We start from the raw sequence: 13,523 nt of genomic DNA on the forward strand, positions 1-13,523 counted from the left end.
GGATCCACACTAACTTAGTTCTGATGTTGAGAATGTGAGGGTCGTGTAACCAGAACAGAGCTCTTTTGAGAAATACAAGAACATATAAGACTGTAACTCTTAAGAGTTGGAAGAGATCTTAAGCATTACCTTTCCAAGGACAGTAGGAATCATCTATATAATGTCTTGTATCCATCTATGGAAAGTGTCCATACTTTGTTTTCTCTGGAATGCCAGTCTACTTCCCAGTTGACATGCCCTATTGCATCTTATTCATCACACACATTCTGCCATCTTATTCATCACACACATTCTGCCATCTGGTGGTACGTTACTGAACCTACAAGAGGAGACCAGACCCACAAAGGTCTTTGATATTTGGAGACTAAAGCAAGACCTGTGCTTTCCAATATTGTCCAATGTCAATGGACAATGCCTAATTAGCCAGTCATTTCTTTGTTAAGAATCGTTCATTTTATTTTATTTTATTTATTTTTTAAACATTTTATTTATTTATTCATGAGAGACACAGAGAGAGTCAAAGACTCAGGCAGAGGGAGAAGCAGGCTTCTTGCAGGGAGTCCCATGTGGGACTTGACCCTGGGACTCCAGGATCACGCCCTGAGCCGAAGGCAAGCGTTAAACCGTTAAGCCACCCAGTCATCCCGAATTGTTCATTTTAAAAGCTTGCAAGTTTCTTGAGGAGGAAAGAAAATGGGAAATAGTTACTGGTCTCTGTGTTGGGACCTGTCATAAATGCTACTAAGTTAAACCTCAAAAAGCTCTACAGGGTAGACACTATTATCCTCATTTTATGTATCACAAAACAGAAAGGTAAATAATTCTGTCAGGATCATGCAACTTGTAAGAGCCAAAGTGTGAAACAAATTTAGCTGACTTTGAAGGCTGTGTTCCTTCCATTCACTCTACTGATTCTAAAGTATGTTTATCTGTGTGTGTGTATGAGGAGAGAGAGAGAGAATGTACACAAAGATTTATGTGTAAATCACTGTAGGCCTCCCAAAATGTCAGACTGAAATCAACTGGGTTATAGACAATTAGGATATCTTAGAACACAATATAATATATACTTCTTTAGGTAAATGCTGTTCTGATATCAGATTTCCTCATTTCCACAATAAATTTAAGGAAAGCAGTAGGGTCAAGTATTTAAGAGAGCCTGTATTTAATAATCTTGGACCTGACTTTATTCGTGTTTGTTTCTGTCTCCTGAATGTGTGACTCTGGACAAATCAGTAGGCGTCCCTAAGAGTTAGTTTTCTCATGAGTAAAATAGTAATGTATATGTAATATTTGGTCTAGGGAGTTGTAAGCATTAAGTTAAATAATATATGCAAAGTGCTTGGTTCAGGACCTGATGGAATTTGTGCTCAAAAGCTGATGATTGCCATTACTAATTATGAGAGGAGTGAATGGGAATCCTTTAGGCCAGTAAATATTCCTCATATCTGAAGACATCCCTGATGCATCTTCTTAGAGATTAAGCAGTAAGTTACTCTTGCTTTTTATCCTTGACCCTACTTAACATTTAAATTAAAGTGGTTCTTAGCTAAACAGTTCAGGGCCTTAGTTAATCAGACAGCCATCTGTGACTGTGACATGGAGACTATTGATGTTTTCTTTTCTCTTGGTGGACTTGCTGACCAGAGCCCTCAGAGACCACCTGACTTGGGAAGAACAATTGTTTTAGGACATCAGGATTTAACCTGTGACAGGTTTTTTTTTTTTTTTTTTTAAACCTGTGACAGTTTTAAATCATTGAAGGATGAACTCTTTTTTTGTTGACATTTGTAAGGTAGATTTTGATATTCATGTTAATGTTGTTGAGGCAAAGAAATATGGAGTATTATCTTCAAATATTCTTAATGTGACATTTTTTGCATAAACATGCGCAATTCTCCCTTGACTTACTGCAAATAGAAATACATGACATTTTAATTAATTTGATATATTTGTTGTCTTTTTATATTTCATCATTTTGCAGTTTGCAATGAATTTGCTTAAAAATATTTGTTATTCATTATATGCCAGGCACTAGGTCACTGTACAAGGTGTAGGGTGTAAGAAAAAAGTTAGTAAATATAAAAATATGTGTTTCAAGCATTATGCCTGGTACAGGCGATATAAAAATTAGTAAGATATCCTCCTTATCCTCAGTGAACTTAAAGTCTAGTTTGTCATTGCAATTTAATGAACTTGGTATTATGAACTACTTTTAGTGAGAGAGGAGGAAACAGAAGTTAAGAGAAGTTGAATTAGGGGCGCGTGGGTGGCTCAGTTGGTTAAGTGTCTGACTCTTGATTTCAGCTCAGGTCATGACCTCAGGCTTGTGACATTAAGCCCCGCATTGGGCTGCATGTTGGACCCGGAGCCTGATTAAGATTCCCTCTCTCTGAATGAGTGGGAAATATCAGTGAGGGAGACAGAACATGAAAGACTCCTAACTCTGGGAAAACAAGGGGTAGTGGAAAGAGGTGGGCAGGGGGTTCGGGTGACTGGGTGACAGGCACTGAGGGGGGAATTGACGGGATGAGCACTGGGTGTTATGCTATATATTGGCAATTGAACTCCAATAAAAAAATATACACACACACATAAAAGATTCCCTCTCTCTCTCTCTCCCAATACCTCCATACCTTCGCTTGTGTGTGCTCTTTCTCTAAAAAGAGAGAGAGGAAGAGAGAGAAGTTGAGATAACTTGCATATGGTCACAGAGAGTAAGAAGTACAATTGCAATTTAGGTTAATCAAATATTTTTATATTGTTTATTTCCTATATCGGCTCTGGAATTATATTTTGTTTTTTTTTTAAGATTTTATTTATTTATTAGAGAGAGACAGAGACAGAGACGGAGACAGAGAGGACACAAGCAGGTAGAGGGAGAAGGAGAAGCAGGCTTCCCTCTCAGTGGAAAGCCCAATGTGGGGCTTAATCCTAGGATCCTGGGATCATGACCTGAGCCAAAGGCAGATGCTTAATTGACTGAGCCACCTGGTGGCCCTATATCTCATTTTTTAAAAGGTGTTGATCTGAATAAAAATATGCATTCTTAACTTATTATAGGCTACTTAGAATCACTATTAGATAACTTTCCATATAATTTAATAATTATACTTCCATTTCCCCCTTCTAGCCTCTAGACTATTTCTGTCATACATTTTATTTTATACATATGTTATAAACCCTATAATATATTGCTATTAATTTTGTTTAAATAGCAAATTCTCTTCTAAATTGATAGAAAAATAAGAATAAAAAATATATTTATCCATGTAGCTACCTTTTGTAGTAATCTATATTCCTTTTTATAGATCCATATTTCCATTTCATATCTTTTTGTTTGCCTGGAGGACTTCCTTTGACATTTCTTATAGTGCACATCTTCTGGTGATAAATTCTTTCAGCTTTTGCATGTCTCAGAAAGACTTTCTTTTGCCTTCATTTTTGGCAAAATATTTTTACAAGGAGTAGAATTCTAGGTTGGCAGATTGTTTTTCCTCTTTCAGTGTTTTAAAGTTGTTGCTCCATTGTCTTCATGCTTGCTTTGTTTGGGATGAGAAATCTACCCTCACCCTTATTTATTAATAAATAAGTAAATAAGTAAATAAATAAACAAATAAACAAACTGTACCATGCTCTCCTCCCTACCCTGACCCCCTATTCCCAGACTGCTCTTAAGATTTTCTCTTTATCACTGGTACTGACCAATTTGATTAATGTATCTCGGTAGTTTAATTCCTATTTCTTATTCTTGGAATTTGTTGTGCTTGGATCTGTGAGTTTATTGTTTTCATCAGTTTAGAAAAATAATGGCCATCATTTTTTTAAGCATATTTTTGGGTCCACCCCTTCCTTTCAGAAATTTTAATTATAAATGTTAGGCCACTTGAAGTTGGCCCATAGCTCACTGACTGATGCTTTTTCATTTTTGTAAATTCTTTTTTTCTTTCTGAGTTTCATTTTGGATAATTTCTGTTGTTACTTCCTCAAGTTATTTTCTTCTGAAATACCGAATCTCTTGTTATTCATGATTGTTTTCTTTTTTTTTTTTTAAAGATTTTATTTACTATTTATTTATTTATTTATTTATTTATTTGAGACAGAGAGAGAGAGAGAGAGAGGGGGGGGGGGCGGGCAGAGACACAGGCAGAGGAGAAGCAAGCTCCATGCAGGGAGCCTGACATGGGACTCGATCCTGGGTCTCCAGGATCAGGCCCTGGACTGAAGGTGGCGCTAAACCACTTAGCCACCCAGACTTCCCCTTCATGACTGTTTTCTTTCTTTCTTTCTTTCTTTCTTTTTTTTTTTCATGACTGTTTTCATATCCAGTTTGATTGCCCCAGATTTCTAACTTTGGAGAATCTCCCTTTTTTAAAAAAATATTTCTTGTCTTTACTTAAACTTTTGGATATAGAATACAGTCTTAATAATTATTTTAGTGTCCTTGTCTGTTAATTCTAACATTGGTCTCAATGTGGGTCAGTTTCAGTTGATTGATTTATTTCCTCTTTATGGGTTGTATATTTTGGCTTCTTTGTATCTCTAGTAAATTTAGATTAGATGCCAAACATTATGAATTTTATTTTTTGGGGTGCTGAATATTTTTATATTCTTTGAAATCTTTTTGGCCTTTGTTCTAGGATGCAGTTAAGTTACTCGGAAACTGCTTGAATATTTTGTGTCTTGCTTTTATAATTTCATTATGTATAGCCAGAGCATCATTAAGTCTAGGAATAATTATTGATTGCTCATATCTAATGTAATACTTCCCTGAGTACTTTATCCAAGGTTACCTGAATGATGTGGTTTGCTCAGCTTTTCAGATCTGTACATGGATATTTTTCAACAAATTTGGGGAATATTCAATTATTATTTCTTCAAATATTTTTATGACCAGTCTCTTTCCTATTCTTGTGATAATCGAATTGTGTGCCTACTAAACATCTTTCTATTGACACAGGACACTAAGATGCTGTTCATTTTTCAGAATTTAATATTTATTTTTATTCTTCAGTTGGGATGGTTTCTACTGACCCATCTTCAAGCTCACTAATCCTTTTGTTTCCATGGTTCAATTTTCTTCTGAACTCATCCAGTGAGTTTTTTTTATTTCATGTATTTTATTTTCAGTTCTTGAATTTACATTTGATTCTTTTTTATAGTTTTAATGTCTATAGTGATATTCTCTATCTATTCACTCATTCTATTCATCATTTCCTTTAAATCTTTGAATATGTTTATAATAGTACTTTAAGAGTACTTCTCTGATAATATCAGCACCCACATCATTCTGGGGGACTATTTTTATTGAATCTTTTTTTTTACTTTAGGTCATACTTTTTTAATTTGCATGTGTATCAGTTTTTAAAAATGTATACTGAATATTATGGATGAGACATAATTTTTGGATTATGATGTTTTCTTTACAGAATTTTGAGTTTTTCTGGTTGACAATTCAGAGTGATCACTTAGATCTTGTAGAGTAGTGGCTCTCAATCAGGAGTAATTTCCCCCTTTTGGCAATGTATATAGAGAGATATTTTTGGTTGTTACAACTTGGAGGTGATAGTGGCATATGGTGGGTAAAGATTAGGAATGCTGCTGAACATTTTACAATTCACAAATAAAGCACCCCATGACAAAGAACAATCTGATCCAATATTTCAATAATGCTGAGGATGAGAAACCCTATTGTAGATGTTTTAGATCTTGTTAGAAAGGATCTTTTACAGTTTTTTTTTCTCCCCCTTAGAGCATATCCCTTATTCTAGGGCATAGTCCTTATTTCTAATGTGTGCCTTTCTATAGCCTTAACTAAATGTCCAAAATACTAAGTAAAGTCTCTATTCCACTCCGATGGAGTAGAACTCCAGAATCTCCCAGCACTTTATAATCTCTGGTATCTTTTTTAGGAATCATTTTCTAGCAGCTGTTCTCTGGATAGACTCACTGAGTTTCACCCAGCACAAGTACAGTCCAGTGCTTGGCCAAAGTCATGAGGGGCATTTCCATGCAGAGTTCTAGGACCCCACTTTTTGCATCTTTCCCATCTCAAGTACCTTTCTCTTTAAATTTTAGCTTCTTAAGCAACCCTAATTTCCAACTTTGTCTTCTCTAACTAGTCTGCCACTTTCTGAAGTACAGAAAATGACCTAAATGGAAATATGGGGTCAACATGAAGCTCACCCTACATGTTTCCCTCTGTCAAGGATCAAAGCCCTGTATAATTCATCACCCAGTGTTTGACAACTATTGCCTTATATATCTTGTACATTTTTATAGTTTGGAATGAGAATATTTCCCATACCAGTCATTTAATCATGGTCAGAGGTAGATATTTCATACTGGAATTTGAATCTCAGCTCTAAATCTTAGGTTTCCTTATCATTCCTTGAGATTAACAAAATATTATTTTAACCAGAAGTAATTCTTTAATAATAGATAAAGATAAAATTGTAGTTGTCTTCTCTAGAAAATACTACAGAGGAACATTTCTGATAGGTCTACCTTCTTATTCCATTCTCCAAGGCCATTTAAATGCTGGCTTATAAGACCGTACAAATGATACCTTCTCTTCCCCAATGATAATAGCTATATTATACTGTATACATTCTATTTCCAGGGGCTGTGCCAGTAGATTTACATACATTTTATTTTACTTTAAGTTCACAGAAGCGCTATTTTCCCTGTTTCACTAATAAGGGAACTGAGGTTGGAGTTAAATAACTTGCTTAAGTTTTCAGAGCTAGTGAAGTGACAGAGCTGAAACAAAGGCTTAAGTTTGTCTGACTCTAAAGCTTTTAATGTATTATACATTAATCAGTCAGAGCAGGCTAATTGATGTTCCAAACAACCCCAAAATCTTAGTGGCTAAACACAGTCACAATTTATGAAAGTATTCTCATTCCTAACACATTCCAGCATGGGTTGTTGGAAATGTCTGCCTCACACAGTCCTTTCTTCGTGTGGCCCCATCATTCCCTGGGGACTTGGAGTTCTCTGTTCCTCTACTTCATTCCAACTGCCCTTCTACTTTCGTCAGAAGATAAAAAAAGAGAAAGTGGAGGATCAAGCTAAAAGCTTTTCAGGCTTCTAAGTGGGGAACATCATTTGTGATCACTTTAATTGGGCAAGTCAGTTGTAGAATCCATTGCAAGCCCAGGAAATAAAGTCTTGCTGTGTCCTCAGAGAAAAGGAGAATGGATTTTGGTGAATAACTAGATAGTCCTACCATACCACATGAAGCCAGATTATCCCCTACATTGTTTTTTGGGAAGCATTTATACACTTTGCTCTAAATGCAGGGTTTTTTTTTTTTTTAATATGTGGGATTTAAGAAGCAAAACAAATGAACATAGGGGGGAAAAGAGAGGCAAACCAAGAAACAGACTCTTAACTGTAGAGAACAAACTGATAGTTACTGGAGGAAGTGGTGGTGGTAGGGATTGGGGATGGAGATTGGTTAAATGGGTGTTGGGTAATGAGGTCACTTGTGATGAGCACTGGGTGTTGTATGTAAGTGATGAATCACTAAATTCTACATCTGAAACTAATATTGTACTGTATTTTTAGTAGCTGGAATTTAAATAAGAACTTGAGAGAAAAATAAAATACAACACTTGTATCTTTAAATACATAAATTAAATAAATAAATAAATAAATAAATAAATACACCCAGTTTTTCTAGGCTGGGACTTGTTTTAGTATCACACATTATCCTTGAGATTAGTGAAATTTAACACAATCATGTCCTGAGATTAGGATCTCCAGTTCTTGTATAATATTGTCCCTCAGAGGGGCAATAATAATCATCAACATCCCCAATTTTAAGCGATACATTTTTATTCTTCATTTTTGACATATTAATCTATGGATGGTATCTACATTATTTTAATTAGGGCACTCTACTCATTTCCCATCATTACCTCCTGTCATGCCATTTAGACCTGGTTGATTGGGGAGCCAATGCCTTGTTTTCTTGGCCTTTCTCTTGTCCATGTATCAGGCTTTTAGAATAGTGTTTTCCAGTGAGAATTGAGTCTATAATCACACAGTGGGTGTCAGGAACTTTCTAACTGTCCTGAAAGCAATATCAGTGCTAAATTAACAGCCAGAAAATAATCACCAATGCTTCTTAGCCTTTTGGCTTAGATCAAGTATAGTATTTGTTTTTATCAGTTTATGTCTGATATGTCCTCTGTTGCAGGACAATATATTAATGGGTTTATGCAGCAGGGCAATAGAATAGGAGCTTGCTCTGCACACTTTATGCATCAACCTGTCAACCTGGTGTCATGATACTACTAGGGAAGGTGCACTCCCTCAGGGTTTAAAAAATAAATCCCAAGTTTGAGGAAGATACTTCCAGAAAGGGCTGTATTGGTTCCTTTGAGAAATGGTGGCAACACCTGGGGCACCCAACAGTTAACTTAGAAAGAAGCAAATCAGCAAAGTACTTTAGAAAGGTTGCTTTGCTTGGCCCACCTTTCTTTTGATTTGAATATATCTATACCATCTGTTTGGTTGGAGTGTTTGAGCAGATTCCCTGAATTTCATTCCAACTGCCCTTGCCTTAATCCTGGACCTCCTTTGCCTCCTTATGACAACACATCTAAAATTTCCCTGCCTTTAATGTCTTTCTCCCTTATTCATCCTGCAGAGGATGGCCATTATCTTTTGAAAGTGCAGTTCATATTAGGTCTTATTCTTGCTCAGACACCTTTGGTATCAATGACACTCTCCATCTCCAAATCACAGCCCTACCTTACATCGCTGTTTCTCTGGGTTTTTCCCTCATACATGCTCTGATCTAGTCTGACTGGTGCCCTTTGTGTTCCCAGAACCTGTTCCGTGCTGTCCCACATCCATACTCTTATGAATGGAGTTCCCCGTATCTAGATACCTTCTCATTCTCATTTCTCCTCAAAATCTACCCAGTTTTTAGGACCCAAGTAAAAATCCATCTCTTTTATGAAGTCTGCATCTTTGTTTCTGATTAAATAAATCTTTCTCTTGCTTGTTTGTGTAGCACTTTGTACCAGTTACAGTCTGCTTTGTGTCTCATCTTCTATGTTAGACTACAAGCTCCTGGGAAGTAGGTATTTTGTGAGCCTTCCTATCCACTTCCTACAGTGTCCAGTATCACACCTTGTTCAGCAAAGATGCTTAGAAATGCTTATTTGGCAAAAATTAAAAGCAGAATGTGACATCAACTGTATAAAGACCTTTTCCTCGAATTAATCTGGGAACTAAAAATAAACCATCCTCAAGATGGTTAGATAATGTACTTGAGATAAACTACTAATGTACAACATAAAAGTGCATTTAAATGTTCTTTTTTTTTAAAAAAAAATGAAGCAATTCCTTCAAACAGCTGATTTTGAAATTTGATGATTACAAATGCATTATAATCATCTGCATTTTTAAAAGATAATCTTAAATGCCCTAATTAGGTAGGAAGGAAGGTTGGAATTATCCCTATAAAATGTATTCTGATTTCCAGTGCCCACAAAGACATCTGAAATGATAGATATGGAGTGTGCCTGGGATGGTGCTCTGTAGGTGGCTTCTGTAGCAATGTCCTGGATACAGATTTGCATCAAGATTGGCTTTGCCCAGGAGAGGCACAACTTTTGTTGGAAAGCACAACTGCTGGTGCAGCGGGGCAATTGGAATGAGTTACATCTGAGAGAGATCCTTCAGAGAGAATGTGTATCTTCATCAAAATTCTAACTGCGTTGGAACTGTCATTCAAAGAGTTAACATCTGTGAAGAATAAAAAATGCCATGGAAAGGTTTCAGGCAAAGCATGGGGAGACTGATAAAATTATCAGTGAATTAAATTCAGACAGATGGCTTTGGAAAGGAATGAAGTACACAAACCTTATGCAGAGTATAATGACTCTCAGCCTGACAGGGGCTTTGTCAACAGGGTAAGCCTTTTTTTTTTTTTTTTTTTTAAACTGGATTTTAAAGCAGTTGGAAGTCAAATTCTTCTCCTTTTCTGAAGGTGTTATTTAATACTTCAACAACAACAGCAATAGCTTGTAAAACCATCCGACAGCCTCAGATGCTGAAGTTCTGGGTGAAGGTGCGCGGCTCGGGAGAAGGCATGTGGAAGGCATCCCGTGCGCTCATGCTTCTCACTGTCCTCAGATTCACTGCCCACATCGACAGGTCCTTGGCAGTTAAATTATTTCTATAGAACAGAGGTCAATCATTAGCTCTGCTTACAACAGCAGGATAGCGAAGGAAGTCTTCAGTCATTAAACACACATGTACAGGATAAAGACACAAATAGACTGATTTCTGTTTTTAAAAATTTCAGTTCTTACCATTGTTTTTGATCAAATTAAGAAAAATCATTCTTAGAATATCCCATTTTATACTATCATTTTAATAGACAAACACAATGAGAAAATAATGTGTTATTTCTCTCTCAGGATTTCTTTTTTCTTGTGGTTTTTATTTTATCTTCACTTACTTGGCTCCAGGGGCCCCCTCTTTCAGGTGACAGGCCCCGGCATATTCACGCTTGGACGCGGATGGCCAGGCTGCTTCTTAGCAATGGACTTTGCCTTTGTTCCAGACCAGATGTTCTGTTTCTCCCTGGTAACAGTTTGCATTGTGGTACCTTATTATACGGTGCTCTCTGGAACTGGTGCCAGGGTAGCCTCCGAATCAGCCAAGAGCAGTGCTGAATCAATGAGACAGCTGGCGGCCTCCCTTGGGAGAGAACGTTTTTACCTTTTTGATTCATGCAGTCTCCGCTAGTTCAGATCCAGGATGCCATGAATGATTTTTCTTAGCGACAGGTGAGAACAAAAAAGCTTTGTAAACCTAATTCAATAGAAGCTGGAGACTCGGTGTGCTATTGATTAAAAGGAGAAGACGATGAAGAGAAAGTGTACACACAGTCCGGTTGCATTTTCCCCATAATCGACTTCTGTGCTGCTTCTGCCTGGGTTGGAGTTGTCAGATTTGCCGGGAGGAAAAGCTTGAAAATCAAGGGTATTGTGTTTATTGACCGAAGGTTAGGATTTTAATCATGTCTGTAAGACTGCATGTTATCTACAAAAACAAGAAGATTATTCCTTTTTCATTTTTCAGCTATAAAATTCACCGATCTATTGCTAACTTCACTATAAATTTGAGGTTACTTTAATGGGCTTGCTCACACCATCCAGGCTTTAATGTTTGGGGTGTGTTTCTTTATTAGGGCAATGGATTTGGGTAAAAAATCATCCATTTACACTCAAGCAAAGGATTTACTACTCAGTAGTTTTCGCCCTAGGTCCGACATGTCAGCACACTTCTGAGAGAGCAAGAACACTAGTCCTGGGCTGCCTTGTATCCCACTGTTCCGTAAAAGCACTCCAATTCTTGAGCCATTGTAATCAGAGGACCATTAGATGGGTGGCACAGTACCTGAGAGCTCCAGTCCTGGTGTGGATGAGAGGGAAAAACGTGACAGTAACAGAAGTCAGGGACCCTGCAGTATATCATTCCCATCAATCATGGCAGACATATTGGCAACATGATGGATGACATCCAACCACTGACCTTGGTGGGTCAGCCTTTGTCACATAAGTAACAGAATAAGTCAAAGTAGTGGGTCTACCTACCATCAAATAGGAGCGATAAGCTGTGACTGCAGCAGAGGGAAAACAAACATTAGTGTCAAATGTTGTCTGCATTTCTGAGCCAGGAGGAGCAGATATCTTATTGTTCAGCCATTGAATGGAATTGGATATTTCAGGAAGGGGGGAAAATCAATGTTATCAAGGCATGCATGTACCTTTCTGAGTTTTTCTCTTAACTAAGATATTACTTAAAGAATAGTGAGTCTATGGAGTAGATATTCTCATAGGGAGAGAACTACTATAACATAGATTTCTTTACTTTAAGCCTGAGTATTGGCTCATATATATGCAGTTCAACATTTAGTTGGTGACAGATGGTTTGGCTTGGGGATAAACATAATTTAGTCTGGAATTTTTGGTGACTGTCCCTTGATGGTCTTAGAATTTGTCCCTCAAACAGTCTCCCAAAGCTTCACAGTTATAAATGACCTATCCCAGATTCCTTCTCTGAGTTTATTTATTTATTTTTTTCCTTCTCTGAGTTTAAATATTACTTGATTGGCCATAGAAAGTAAGGAGAAATTCTCAATAATGAGCAGCAGGACATGTGGAGGGCTTGATGTCTACTGAGGATAAAAGAAACAGAGAAAAGATTATGATCCCCTCACTTTTCCTAGGAAAGTGAGGTTAGAATAGATTGAAGCAAGATCAACCCATTTATTTTCCAGATGGCTTTATACCATATTGTGAGGAATTTGATCAGCTTCATTGTTGAGAACCATATTCCGAAGCCAGTGAAATCCTGTCTCATCTCTTTTAGAGTCAATATTAAAAAAGCCAAGAGACCCAGATATCATGTGCTCATCTCCCCTTCAAAGCCAAAACTCAGGTTGGCATCCTGAGGAGTCCAGTCAAGGGGAACCAGTCAGGTGATACATTTATATTTAGGTATCACACCTTGTATATTTCCAATCCAGCCAGGTCAAGTTGGTATGCACTTTTCCCCAGACGTCTTCTGTGTGCTTACCACTGTGCCAGTCATCAGAAAAGAGGTTAAGGCAAACAAATGAGATATTATTTATCATAGCAGGCTTAATAAACTTTTGGAACTTCAAGAGGTTGTTGAAGGTACAATCTGAAAATGCATATGAAATCAGGAAGGAGTTAGGAAGAAAAGGAGCAATTTTAGATGCATATTAGCTCAACTAAGGAAACACCTAGGGGTGTTTCAGAGTCAGCTTTCCTCTTTTGAAATTGGTATTATCAGAGAGGAGGAACCTATCTTTTCACAGATGACCTGATGTTATAAGCTATTTGATCCAGAAAGACATTTCTCCTGCTCTTGTGATTGGAGCCAAAATATCTGGATCACTTGTGTTTGGCTGCGTGGACTGGTGTCTAGAGAGAGAAGATAGAGCATAAGTTCTGATGGTATTCTATATGTGTTTCTTTCCTTTCTGGATGAAATCCAAAGGTGCTGTTTTAAACTGAAGACTGAGTTCTCTTGGTAATCTTTCCCAATTCTTCTTGAATGCAGGATTTATAAGACATTGCTCTTTGGGTCTAGGTGTCACTTTGGGATCACATCATGATAACTCTGTGTGTGTGCCGGGAGGGCAAAGTTGCAGAGCAATTACTCAGCTGTGCTGGGGAAAGAAGCAATTACCAGAACACGTTTTAGCCCCGCTTGTCAGAGTGAGTTTCAGTCCGGCACAAGGAAAGCATTAACGGGCAGTGTCCCTTTTCTGAGGCTTAATTTATTTTTTTCTTCCCTTTAATTGTGTGATTTCAGTATTTTAGCCACAATCCCTAGGCTGTAAGAACCTTTAAACAGCTCTTTATTATGAAGCAGGGCATGGGTTTTTGAAGAAGAATGAACAGGGACCTGCATAATTTATAGGAAAACTGCACGATAGACTTTTTCTTTACAAAGAACATTGG

The 13,523-nt window shown here is 37.3% G+C and overlaps 1 non-coding gene across 1 annotated transcript; it reads left to right on the top strand.

The window, feature by feature from the left end:
* The first annotated feature begins 8,126 nt into the window (after positions 1-8,126).
* LOC121475204 lies at positions 8,127-8,323 on the top strand. Its single transcript, XR_005983667.1, has one exon. It is a non-coding gene; the product is annotated as a U2 spliceosomal RNA (small nuclear RNA).
* Positions 8,324-13,523: the final 5,200 nt, after the last annotated feature.

The sequence above is a fragment of the Vulpes lagopus genome, chromosome 13 (genome assembly GCF_018345385.1).
Source record: "Vulpes lagopus strain Blue_001 chromosome 13, ASM1834538v1, whole genome shotgun sequence".
NCBI classification, from domain to species: domain Eukaryota; kingdom Metazoa; phylum Chordata; class Mammalia; order Carnivora; family Canidae; genus Vulpes; species Vulpes lagopus.